This window comes from Nannospalax galili, unplaced genomic scaffold (assembly GCF_000622305.1).
Source record: "Nannospalax galili isolate Female #2095 unplaced genomic scaffold, S.galili_v1.0 scaffold41, whole genome shotgun sequence".
NCBI classification, from domain to species: Eukaryota; Metazoa; Chordata; class Mammalia; order Rodentia; family Spalacidae; genus Nannospalax; species Nannospalax galili.
In genome coordinates, this window is record NW_008344991.1 from 1121709 (window position 1) to 1134818 (window position 13110).

A 13110-nucleotide genomic window follows, 5' to 3' on the forward strand; every position below is an offset into this window, starting at 1 on the left:
AGGAGATCCACACCAGCACCACATGGCTAAACGTAAACAGGCCCTTATGGCCTTCTGTTCCTAACAAGAGGTTCCATAAAATAATTCAAGTTTTAAAAGGTCCATTCTGACTGATTTATTGATCACAGATTAAAAGAGGATAAGATGGAAGATCTAAGAATTGTGGTAATTCAGTTAAGGTGGCAAGAAATAGACCGGATTGAGATAGATTTTGAAATTAGAGCTAAGAAAGACAAATGTAGAAAGTGAGAGAATATAAATTCTTGATGATTTTCCAGCTGTCAGGACCACTGTAATGATGGAGATAAAGTGGGACTAGGAATGGGTGAGAAAGACCAGGCATTCAGCATTGGACTTGCCGAGACTGAGAAGCAGTCTGCTTCCACATGGACATATCACTGGCTATTGAATATTAAAGTCCTTAAGAGAGGTGGTCCTAGAGGTATGAATCTGGGGGCCATTAGTGACTGGATGGTACTTACAGTTGTGAGTATAGATAAAGAGAAGAATGTATTTCAAAATCAAGATCAAAGAAGAGGATCTACCCCAAAAAGACAGAGAGAGAAGGAGCAAATGGCAAGGCAGACAGAAAGCGAAAAGCATGTAAACCCAGGAAAGAAAGTAAAGAGTGTTCTCCAAGGAAGGAGAAGGGATAAACTATATCCGAGATGCCTACAGGTCAGGTAAAATAAGGACTGAGAATTAATCATCACAGGTTTATTAGTAATCTGAAGAAGAGGTCCAGTTTGTTTGTTTTGCTCTGTTCTGGACTAGTAAGGGAAGAGCCTGAGTTAAATGATAAAGAAAAGAATTAGCCAAGAAGAGCCAAGAAAAGCAGTGGTAGGTGATATGAAAAATGAAGCAAGGGAAATACTTTTAAGATGAGGAAAAATTACATATGTATATGATCACAAGGATAATTCAGTAGAGGAAGAAAATCTGAAAACAGAAAGAGAAGATCTACTGTAGACAGTTTCCTGGATAGACAGGGCAGAGGACAAAGCTGTTAGATCTGCAGTTTTAGCAGACTGGCCTCAGGTAGAAAAGTGGAGAGCACAAAGAAGAATGGAATGTTGTAGTCATGTAGAGTGCCTCTAGTTTTCAAGCTGCTGTCCTATAAGTACTCAACTCTAAATACATTTGACAACTTCTGTCCCAGAGTAACGATCATCTAAGAATTTCATTCCTCTGCTTACTCAATCACCCAAGAATAACAAAGGAAAATAGTAAAATATCAAAGTCTATATCAATTTGGGATATTTATGCCAAATTATCAGATTGAGCTTGGGTAAGAAGTTATTGTAGGGGCTGAAGAGATGGCTCAGTGATAAAGAGCACTAGCTACTCTTACAGAGGGCCTGGGTCTGATTCCCAGCATGGCAGATATCAATGGTCCATAACTCCAGTCCCAGGGGATCCAAGGCTCTCTTTTGACCTCAGCAGGCACTGCAGGACATTGGTGCACTTACATACATGCAGGCAATGCACTCATACACATAATATAAAAATAATAAATAAAATAAAAATTTAAAAAGCCGTTTTAAAAACACATTTAAGGATTGTCAGGCATGGTGGTGGTGGTATGAAGCTGTAATCCTGGCATTCTGGAGGCTGAAGCAGGATTATCGTTTTGAGTTTGAAGTCAGCCTGGGCTACATAGTGAGAACCTATCTCAAACAAGAAAGGAAGCAACAAAAATTTCTGAAGATTTCACTCCCCTACATTATTTTTATATTATCCTACTTTTTCAAATTTTGTACAATTTGTTCTATATGTACAACTCAAAATTATAGATTTTTGGGGCAGGGACGGATCTTTTTGAGACAGGGTCTCCCTATAGCCCCAGCTGGCCTGGAACTCACTATGTGGACCAGGCTGCCCTCGAACTCACAGAGATCCACCTGCCTCTGCCTCCCAAGTGCTGGGATTAAAGGCATATGCTGCCACACCCAGCAAAAATTGTGGTTTTTAAAAGAACAAACTAGGGAAATTTGAAAGTGCTGAACAAAGCTAGAAAGGCTAAAAAAGAAGTCGGCTCCAATCATTTATTATAAAATACCTAAGCATCCACATGGAAGAGTTTGTGGCAATAAAGCACATTTTTTCTCCTGAAAATAAAAGAACTATTTGTAAACATAAATTGGATAGTCTCAGTGCCTATCAAATTTCAAGTTGGCTACAATGTGGGACTTAAAAGAAGTGTATCTGTGCTCCTCAGCCCTAAAAGATTTCCAACATTTCCTCAATACAAAAAACTTGTTACAGTAATACAGCCAACATTATATCATACTAATGTAGAAAGAAAGAGAATCGTCCTAGAGGAATACCCAGAAAAATATAAATATATTTAAATACAATATTCCCTACATTTTTCTGTATTAATTAAATATCCCCAATATTAATTATCAGAAAAAATATAAAACTATTGGCATTTTGAATAAAAAGAGGCAACAATCAAGAAAGTAACAAATTTATCACACAACTATATAATATTAGTAAATAGTTACCAGCTGTTGTCGAGGAATACCCAGAAAAATATAAATATATTTAAATACAATATTCCCTACATTTTTCTGTATTAATTAAATATCCCCAATATTAATTATCAGAAAAAATATAAAACTATTGGCATTTTGAATAAAAAGAGGCAACAATCAAGAAAGTAACAAATTTATCACACAACTATATAATATTAGTAAATAGTTACCAGCTGTTGTCACGACACAGCTCTAGAAGGCTGAGTGTTAGCCTCACTTCTGCCACTGTCAAGCCAATGTGGCTTCAAGCAAATAACAGAATCATTGATACGACTGTTTTTCCCACTGCAAAAGAAGGTAATAAAGGGGCTGGAGAGATGGCTCAGTGGTTAAGAGCACTGGCTGTTCTTGCAGAAAACCTGGGTTCAAATCCCAGCACCCACTGGCATTTGGCAGCTAACAACCATCCACAAGACAGTTCCAGGGATCTGATGCCCTCTTCTGTCCTCTGTGGGTACTGTATGACATGGGTGCACTTACACACATGCAGGCATAACACTCAATACATATAAAATAAAAGTAAGTTTTTTAAGAGGAAGATAATAGAGAATATAATGATGAGGGATTACACCAGGGTATGGCAGACTGTTAGTGAGAGCTTCCAAAGAACTTCAGAAGAGTGAGGACAACAACCGCAATTTTTAATATTTATAAAGTTTGTCCTTAAAAAAAAGAATTCCAGAGACTTTTAATTCCAAAAGCCAAATTCTACCCTCAGTTATGTGTGTGCAATTAGTTGCGTGTGCATAATTGAGGGCAGAATTTGGCCAATAAAATTTGGAATAATCTGGAAATTCTTAGAATCTGGAAAAAATTAAAATCTCTTTGATAAAATAAATTATGAAGTGACCCAATTCAAATGGGCTTTGATGTATAAGGAAACTGTTTTCGCTTATGTGAGAAAGTTTTAAAAAAAAACAACAAAAAATTATGTAGCCCAGTCTAGAACAAACAAGCCTTAGGGATAAGAAGGAAGTGAGTGTTTGTGCCAATCTTCCCTTGGGGTCCCTAAGACCATGCCCATGAGACATGGGATACGTAACCAACTAATAATGTCTCACACACCAAAAGAAAAGGAAAAACAGATAGGAGGTGGCTGCGCGTGTGTAAATTTAAACTCCAAGCATTCATAGTTGATGCTGCAGCATTTGCTCATATTGGGTCCACTGTTCGGATCTACAAACCCTTCTGTGCTGTGTCCCTGCTCCCTGTTAGAGTGAACACTTCAACAGATCCTTTCCAAGGTCCTCTATCAAGTGTAGGACAGCCGGGACAAAGCCAGCTCTCTTTTCAACCTCTGTTCCTTGGTCAATTTTCCTTTCACATGTCACCTCAATGGGACCACCAAAGTTTGGCCTCCAACAATTTCTGAAACCACTTTCAGTTTTTCATTTTAAAAAGGAAATGGGGAGGGGGAAAAGTAAGTTAAACTTCATAGCCAGATCTTTACCATTTTCTAAACTTGTTCTTTCAATGTCACATTTAAAATTCTGTCTTTCCTTTTTTTCTTCCTATAGTCACTGAGTGAGGGGTCATCACAATAGTGAATAAAAACCACATTTTCTCTATGATTTCTGCCTTCAAAAAAAAAAAAAGACACAGAGAGAGATTAGCCGTGTAACATACATAGGGTTCACACTTTTGGCTGTGTGCACTGAACTATTTATCAACCCACAAAGTATGATCTGTTTCTCCTTTATGGTTCAACGAAAAAAAAAAAAAATGCTGGCTTTATTTCTTGCTGCCCCTCCAGAGGCTCATCTGGTTTATTACCACACTACCCATGGGATCAAACCACTTGTAAAGAAGTGAAGTATTTTGCGTTTGGATCTTGAAACTTTAGAAACAACCTTAAGCCATGCTCCTAAAAACATTAAAAGGAACATTTTTGTGTGCTTTTCAGGCATCTTTACAAGTTCTTGTGAAAGGATAAAAGTGGCTCATTTGCATTTTATATGTTCATTATTTCTAAATCGCTTTGCCTGTTACCATAGACATGGTATGGCCATAAAATCATACAAGAAAAGCTAAGGTCTTTTAAGTGGTCTTTTACATTAGCCTATGCACCACAGGCAAGACATTTCACAATTAAATATTATTGTAGTCCCTGCCTCCTCTGCTTAAACAATCAAACTAATGTCATTGGTTGAGAGTCCTCCTGTTGACAATCCCTTCTCTACCAAAGAAAATCACAAAACTACCATCCCAAGTGAGATTTTTTTAAAGAGCTTAGTCTGTTTTATCAGACTCTGAAATTGTACTTGTTTGATGCTTCTTAATAGAGAGATCCTCTAACTCTCTTTCACCCTGCAAAGGTAAAGTCTCGCTCCATAGTCAGTTGCTGGTTAGGGTCACCACAGCATGATGCTGACAGACTCTGGGGGAGGGCACCCCACACAGCAATTCATGTTCTCAGGCTTCTAGGATGAAAGTCCTTCATCAAGGTGCCAACCAGGTGAGTTTCCCTCGATACTTCGTGTCTCAGTTTCAGTGACTGCCCTCTCACTGCCTCTTCACATGGCAGTCCCCCTGTGCACACACTCCTACTATTTCACATATATGAGCAACAGTCTAGTAGGATTGTCACACATTTTCAGTTGATCACCACTATAATGAGCTTATCTACAAATATAGTTACATGCTGAGACACTAGAAGCTGGGATTTCAATACCTTAATTTGCACATAGTATAACCTACTTGCATGCACACCACCATACTCCACTCTAGAAGCTGTGACCAGACAAGCACCAGGCCAGATATATCTTGGAAAACTTCAACATTTTTTTAAAGTATGCAAATATTGATATATTTTAAGAATAGTTTGCTTCCATATACATATTTGTCTTGAGTGGGGTATTTAAATTAATACACCATTGATAAATTAAGTAATTACAAAATAATTAATGAAATAATACACTAGTTCACAAATTTATTTCTGTCATAGCTTTTAGTTGTAACATGTTTTTATAACTGCATAAGCTTCTTGTAATTCCATCTTTAAAAATTTTTTTCAAGATTGAACATTAGTTCATAGAATTTGGACAGATGCAAGGAAGCAAAGCACAAATTTGGTATGATTTATATATATATACATATATTAGAGTACATGAAATTGGGTGGGGGCAGTAGAGGGGGTACAGGTGGAAGAGAAGCTCAAATTTCAGCAAAATACATTGTATGAAATTTACAAAAAAAAATCAGTAAAATAATTCTTAAAAACAGGTTTATTAGAAAAGATTTTTTTTTGAGACAGGGTCTCCTTGTAGCCCCAGCTGTCCTGGAACTCACTATGTAGACCAGGATGGCCTTGAACTCACAAAGATCTGCCTGCCTCTGCCTCCCAAGTGCCGGGATTAAAGGCGTGCGCCACCACGCCCAGCCAAGACATTTTATTTTTATCACAATTTTTGATTTAGAAATTGAAATTCTGCAAACTCAATTTATAAACAGGAGACTAGAGGTAGAGCAAGTGTCTGTACATGTCCTACCTCTTGGGTACACAGCTGACACTATCAGCACCTTGCTCCACAGGAATACACTTTATAATCTGTAATTTATATTTTATAATCTATAATCTATAGTCAGTCATCAATACCTCATTGTCACTCGTAAACTCATAGATTGCATTATGGTTCAACCTCAGTGTTGTATGCTAGATGTTTTGAGAAATGCATAATATATATCCATAATTATAATGTAACACAGGGAAATTCCAATGCTCTAAAAATCCCCTCTTCGATCCTCTAGCTGTAGCACCCACTGATTCTTTTTTTTAACATTCTATTTATTATTTTTATTTTATGTGTATGCACGTATTGCCTGCATGTAGGTGAGTGTAACCGTGTTGTGCAATGCCTGAGGAGGACAGAAGAGGCTGTTGGGTCCCCTGGGACTGGAGTTATGGACAGTTGTTAGCTGCCAGGTGGGTGCTGGGATTCAAACCCAGATCTTATGCAAGAACAGTCAGTGTTCTTAACCACTGAGCCATCTCTCCATTCCCCAACTGATTCTTTTGCTGGAGCCAAAGTTTTACTTTTTTATTATATGTCGTATTATTGGAATAATAGAGCATATGGTCTATACACACTGACTTTTTAAGTTACTAATATGTATCTAATATTTCTATATAGCTTATATAGCTAAATATTGTATTTCTTCTTAATGTTGAATAATATCCCATTGTCAATGTGTATCAAAATATTTAACTATTTACTTACTGACAGACACCTTAATTACATCCAATTTTTTCCAATTATGAATAAATTTGTTGTAAACACCTGTATGTAGGTTTCTGTGGAAAAAATTTTTTCAATTTGTTTGAGAGCTAGATTTTATACTAAGAGTGTATTGAGACTTACAAATGTTGTCAAATTATATTCTAAAAAATTTTTAATCACAAGTTTTGTCTGGGAAAAAGTAATCTTTAAAGATTCTTTAAAAAGTAATCTTCAGGACTGGAGAGATGACTCAGTGACTAAGAGCACTAGCTGCTCTTGCAGAGGACCCAAGTTCAACTCCCAGCACCCACGTGGTAGCTAGCAATTATCTGTAATTCCAGTTCCATGGGAATCCAATGCTCTCTTCTGACATCCATGGGCATTGCATGATGTGGGTGCACTTACATACATGCTGATAATACACACATACACATAAAATAAATAAACTATTTTTAAAATTAAAAGGTAATCGTCTACAATAATAGAAAGGATGAATTCAGTGATTCAGTGGGTTAAATCACTGGACATTCCCCAGAAAAACTGTGCCAGCTAATCCCCACAAGGGGTAGTCAGTAGCTCTATTTTCTGGGTTACTTTGCAGTGTTTTCTGGATGATCTCACCCATCCCATAGTTTTACTCTCACATTGGCATGGATGATTCCCAAATTTGCAATTCCTCCTCAACATCCAAACCTACATTTCCTGCTGAATTTCTCTGAAGCTGTCTAGCACTTCACACAGAAACCGTGCTCTCCCAAAACTCGACCATATGAATTACTTTTCTGTTGCTATGATAAAACACCATAGCAAAGGCAATTTCTAGAGGAATAACAGTCCATCATGGTAGGGGAGACATGGCAGGAGGCAGCATGGGTGAGAGGGTCTAAATATGATTAAGATTATTGAATGAAATACAAAAATAAAATAACATTATTTGATATAAGCATAAATACCTACATATCTGCACTTATATATCTATATGTAAATCTATCTCTATAGAGAATTTAAAAATTAACCTATGTGGTTATGTACAGGTTTATATGTATATAATCTATAGATATCTAGATAGATAATGCATAATTTTGAAGAGAGAATTAAATAAAATGCTTATAATAACAAGTGGGGAAAAAAAGAAAAAGGGGAGCTGGAGAGATGACTTAGGGGTTAAGAGCATCTACTGCTCTTAAGGACCTGAGTTCAGTTCCTAACACCCACATCAAGGGGCTCACAACCACCTTAAAGTCCAGCTCCAGAGGACCTAATGCCTCTAGATTCCTCAGGCACTCACACTCACAACATACACATAGCCTCACAGAGACACACACACATATACACAATTCAAAATAATAAAAATATATATGTTTTTAAAATGAAAACAAATTAAAGAAAGGAAGGAGAAGATATAAAGAAAATGAAGGAAAAGGAAAAGAGGAAAATTTTTAATTACACAAATATACAGATATTTTAACTTGATTAAGGAAAATATTCTAATTACTATCATTTGAAGCTGTCAAAGTCTTCCTCCATGCCATCCTCAACTTTCACAATCAGTCATTCCTGGAGCACATCCCTCCCTCTCTCCATTGATGCCTCCATTCAGACTTCCAGTACTGACTAGCTGCCCCCCTAACTTTCACTTTTCTTCTACTTCCCCTCTGTCCTTTCCTCATTGACCTTATCTTTGCCCTCAGACATTCTTCACACTACCCCTTGTCATTTTTTAAATCTTTTTAGTATCTAGTTAGCAATGAAAAATGTTCCACGGGGGCTGGAGAAACAACTCAGGGGTTAAGAGCACAGACTACTCTTGCAGAAGACCCAGGTTCAGTTCCCAGCACCCAAATGGTGGCTAACAACCATCCATATCTCCAGTTCCAGGGAATCCGACGTCCCCTTCTAACCTTCACAGGCATTTCATGACATGGATGCATGTACATACATGTAGGCAATGCACTCATACATATAAAATAAAAATAATAAATTTTAAAAAACTCTTCCATGGTTATTTCTTACACAGAAAAGCAATAAACTTATTTGACCCGCTCCCCTCACCCTACTTAATTCAGTATTTTCTCCATTAAATCTCCAAAAAGCATAGTAAGCTCCACCTATAAAAGTCTTGCCATTCACACACCTACAGTGCAGCAGGGGGCTTCTGGACAGAGTGCCTCCTTCCTTATATCCCCCTCCAGAATTCCACCTATTCTTTTAACATGAGACCATCATTTGTACAACTTAACATTCCCCTCCATGTGTTGAGGTGACTGAGAACAGACACACGATCAGGCAGATGCCCATCCACTCAAACTTTAGACATTGTCAAAATGACAGTTTTGTTATTGGTAGGTAAATTTGGATTGAAGAATGCAGCTTCATCTGACCATAATCGATTCTTCAAGTTTCAGATTAAGATGGTCTTGCTAAAAAGAGTTATGGAAGCAAAGCAGCAATAGGTATCCACAATCCCTTCACACCTATCAGGCTGCAGGAGCTGGGTATGCAGAGGTCTGGGCCTGGGACATGGCTCTGAAATTCAAGCAAACCAAGGTCATGCACCCCATCTGAGGAGCCCAGAGAAAAATGCATGCTTCTTCATAGTATGTGGACATCACCAGGGGAGGAAGGGGATACACAGTGAAGTGCCGATCAAGACCCTCTTCTCAATCTTACCAGTCAATTAAGTCAACCTTATGGAGAGGGCAGAGTGATATAGGCACTTAAGTAGAAGGAAGACTGGGAGCTTCCTGTTCCACTGATTATGTGCAGATAACATTTATCATCTCAGGTAGCCGCCCCCCGCCAGAAGGGAGGAAGCATGATGCTGCCTAGACCTGTCTTTAACAGTGAACCATTAAAATGGGAAGACTTTTTTTGTGTCCTTTTATTGGAAAGTTGATGAAGCTAAGGGTATTAGTTACTTCTCTGTTACTGTGACGAAACACCAAGACCAAGGCAATTTATAGAAGAGGTTATTGGGCTTACAGATCCAAAGAGCAGGCAGTCATGATGACAAAGGTGGTGGGAACAGAAAGCTGAGCCCTGGAATCAGAAAGACAGACTGGAAGTAGGAGGAGATGGTAAACTCTGAAAGGCTGCCCCCAATGACGTGCTTCCTCCATGGAAGCCATACCTCCTAAAGGTTCCATGACCCTCCCCAAACAGCGCCACCATTGTCTAAGTGTTCAACGTGTACTTGGAGCCTAAGGGAACATTCTCAAACTACCACACTAAGCATAAAGAAACGTGTCTAAGAATGAATACTGAAATTAAAGGATGAAGTAACAGAAGAAGGAACTTGAAAAACTGATTAGCCAAGATGGGGGTAGAAAAGAACAGCAATGAAATATGAATAAATAAAAACCAAGGGAACTTCATTTTTTAATTATTAAGGCTCATGTGGCCAAAATTTAAATATAAAAATTTGTATATGTTTAAATCCATGTGCATGCCTTTTTCTCCATGGTGGGTTACATAATAAAGCAAAGTTGTTTGTTAATTAGTTGCATTGAGTTTCCTGAAAAAAATAAAAGACTGCTTCACATGAACAAAAAGATTTAATATTTTTTCTCAGTATTGTATAAATATGGAATTGTGAAAGTCTGATTTTATTGCTGACAGTACTGTAATGTCATGGTATAACTGTAGTGCAGAAAACTCGAAAGTAGCTGAAAACAGGTGCTTGATTTTTTTTTCTAAGACAAAATGCACACACATCTCAATAGGGTTGAAATTTCTAATCTCTCTTTCTCTCTCTCTCTCTGTCCTAGTTTGTTCTTCATTGCTGTGACAAAATACTCTGACCACTACCAACTTGGGGAGGAAAGGGTTTATTTATCTTACATTTCCCAGGTCACAGTTCATCAGGGAGCCCAAGATAAGAACTCAGGGCAAGAATCTAGAGGCAGGAGCTGGAACACAGACCATGGAACACTGCTTACTGGCTTGCTCCCCTGGCCCCTGCTCAGCCTGCTCTCTTGTGCAACACAGGCCCACATGCCCAGGGGTGGCACCACCCACTGTGGCCTGGGCCTTCCCACATCACTGAACAATCAAGAAGATGCCCCACAGACATGGCCACAGGCCACAGGCCCCGAATTGAGGCTCCTTCAACCCAGGTGTGTCAAGTTGACACTAAAGCTATCCAGCTCTCTCTCTCTCTCTCTCTCTCTCTCTCTCTCTCTCTCTCTCTCTCTCTCTCTCTGTGTGTGTGTGTGTGTGTTCCTGTGTATGCTCTTGCGTTCGTGTACGTGTGTGTGCCTGTACACGTGTCGTCCTCGATCAGTCCACCTTTCAGGCAGCTCTCTTTCTGAACCTGGAGCTCACATGCTGGCCAGTAAGCCCCAGGGATCCGCCTGTCTCCTCCAAAGCACTAGGATTACAGGCACTTACCTGGCTTTTACCTAGATGCTGAAAATGGAATTCAGGTCTTCATGTTTGTGGGACAGGCACTGTACCGACTGAGCCACCTCTCCGTACTGAAATTTCTTTACTTGCTATCAATCATGCGTCAAGTACAGATTTAGGTGTTTTTCATAGAAATGAGCTAAAAAAGTAAAAATTATAGATCTAATGATGCATTTTAGGGGGTGATAAATTATAAACGAGATCCAGCATGCTGTTCAGTACTAAGAGTAAAACATAAAGCAAGAAAGAGCACATGAAATAGTTCAGCAGAGGGAGGAATAATTACCATACTAAAGACATCAGCTTCAGGGGCTGGAGAGATGGCTCAGCGGTTAAGAACACTGGTTGTTCTTGACCTGGATTCGAATCCCAGCACCCACATGGCAGCTAACAACTGTCTTGTAACTCCACTTCCAAGGGATCCAAAACCCTCTTCTGTCCTCCAGGCATTGCACGACACACGTGCATTGACATACATGCAGTGCATACACATAAAATAAAAAAATAATAAATAAAATTTTTTAAAACATCAGCTTCAAATGCAAGGCTATTGAACAGCCAGTTTCTAAGCTGCGGCAGCCTTAGGCCCAGGCCTTCATAGGGCTGTCTTGGGTTAGGAGATCATGAAAGGGAATCCTTGAAGCTGATATTCATTACATTACCCTCAACAGTACTCCATCTGTTTATCAGGAACAAAGCAGGAGCCTCTTGGGACCTAAAGGCTGGAGGGAATCAGATCAGTTCTCTGTTTTACAGATAACCAAATGGACCTCAGTAAGCCTAAAACAGATTCACCAAGTGTAGGTACAGGCACACCAAGTACCAAAAAGAGCTGTTCACAGTGGTGTTTTCTGATAGCCTCTTAAAGTTAATAATGATTGGACTTTTGTTCACACTGACATCTTTCCAGGACGAAGATAGACCCCAGTGCCTTAATGCAAAGTCTAGAGCCTGACCAGAGGGATCTTGTGTCCCTAAAGAAGGTGCAGAGCCAAAGGTCATTTTACCCAGGAAGGGAAAACTGAGGTTTCTAAGTGAGCAATGGCTGCAGAAAATTGAAGCCATAAAGCTGGCTGAGCAGAAGCTCAGGGAGGAGGGAAGTTGAAGGGCCACAGTGATGGTGGGAGACCTGCACCTTCTGGGGGATGTTCTGCCTGAGCTGCAGGAACCGAAGACTGGCCACCCAGGGAAAACCAGAGGCAGAGTGACCAGCTAGCCTAGGCCAGTAGAGCACAGCCACATGAGTACAGCCCAGAATCAGCAGCTCCTTGAGGAAGAAAGGACTAGGTTTCAGGAGCTGCTGGCCAACCCAGGCTACAGAGCCAGCCCCCTGCTGGCCATTGGGCAGCAGCTGGCCCACCAGATGCAACTGGAAGGCAGTGACCAGCTCTGACCAGAACAGCGTGTGCCATGAGCTCTGGGGAACTAAGCACCAGGGGACACACCTGTGGGGAGAGGTGCCAGCAGCCTTGAATCCTGTCCTGAGTCTAGTTTTAAGGCCCCCTCCCCAGTCTTGAGGCGTAAGGGGTGGGGGAAGAGGAGAGCCACTAGGGGGACAAACAAAGTACTTTATGGGCGTGGCATCTATAACCTGGAGCCCTTCTATGGCTTCACACCCCATTCAGAGCCACTCTTGTGTTTCCCAGCCTCAGTCAGCCCTGGGACAGCTGTTCTTGTTCCTTGCAGGGCAAGCTTGTGTCTCCCAAGTGGGGACCCTGGCTGGGCAGTGCTGGCGTGGTTGTGGTATGGGAATTGCAAGAGCTGCACTAGCATGAAACCAGAGGAGCCTACCAAGGGGCTCCAACCCTGAGACATCACTGTCACTTCTCTTATAAATTTTCTTTTATTTCTTATAAAAAGTACAGAATTTAAGAAAACATGTTGAGAAACTTTCAGAGCATTTTGACCCAAGTTCCGTATCTATTCCACCTTTTAGAAAACTGGCATTTGTA

General features: G+C 39.9%; 1 pseudogene; it reads left to right on the forward strand.

Annotated features, from left to right (window-relative positions):
• The first annotated feature begins 668 nt into the window (after nucleotides 1-668).
• Nucleotides 669-12551, forward strand: LOC103740614 (annotated as a pseudogene).
• The last annotated feature ends 559 nt before the right edge of the window (nucleotides 12552-13110 follow it).